General features: G+C 43.8%; 1 protein-coding gene across 1 annotated transcript in view; it reads right to left on the bottom strand.

The window, feature by feature from the left end:
- The window catches only part of LOC106875777 (5-hydroxytryptamine receptor 3A-like), a 72,748-nt gene that overhangs the window by 24,555 nt on the left and 47,823 nt on the right, over positions 1 to 370 (bottom strand). The window lies entirely within an intron of this gene.

Raw genomic sequence — 370 nt, 5'->3', positions numbered from 1 at the left:
GTGGTTTGGTGGTTTATCTGTTAGTGTGTATGTGTGTGTTTGTGTGTGTGTGTGTGACGTAGTGGAAGGAATTAGTAGCAGGAATAGTTAGGGGGTGCTTATGGACAATGGTCAGTGGAAGCTAAACAGGCAGTTTTTGAGTATGTGTGCGTGCGTGTGTGTTTGTATTGTGTGGGTGTGATTTCCTAGCAGTGTGTGCATGTATTTTTTTGTGTACGTGTGTGTATGTGTATATATATGTGTGTGTACGTGTGTGTGTATATGCGTGTGGTTTGCTTTGTGGATCGCACGTGGGTTATTTCGTGTGTGAGTGTGTGTGTGTGTGTGTGTGTGTGTGCGTGTATATGCGTAGTATGTGTTCGTGTATGTG

This window comes from Octopus bimaculoides, chromosome 15 (genome assembly GCF_001194135.2).
Source record: "Octopus bimaculoides isolate UCB-OBI-ISO-001 chromosome 15, ASM119413v2, whole genome shotgun sequence".
Taxonomy (NCBI): Eukaryota; Metazoa; Mollusca; class Cephalopoda; order Octopoda; family Octopodidae; genus Octopus; species Octopus bimaculoides.
The sequence above is the reverse complement of the archived record's forward strand: the minus strand, read 5'-3'. Positions and strand labels throughout refer to the sequence as shown.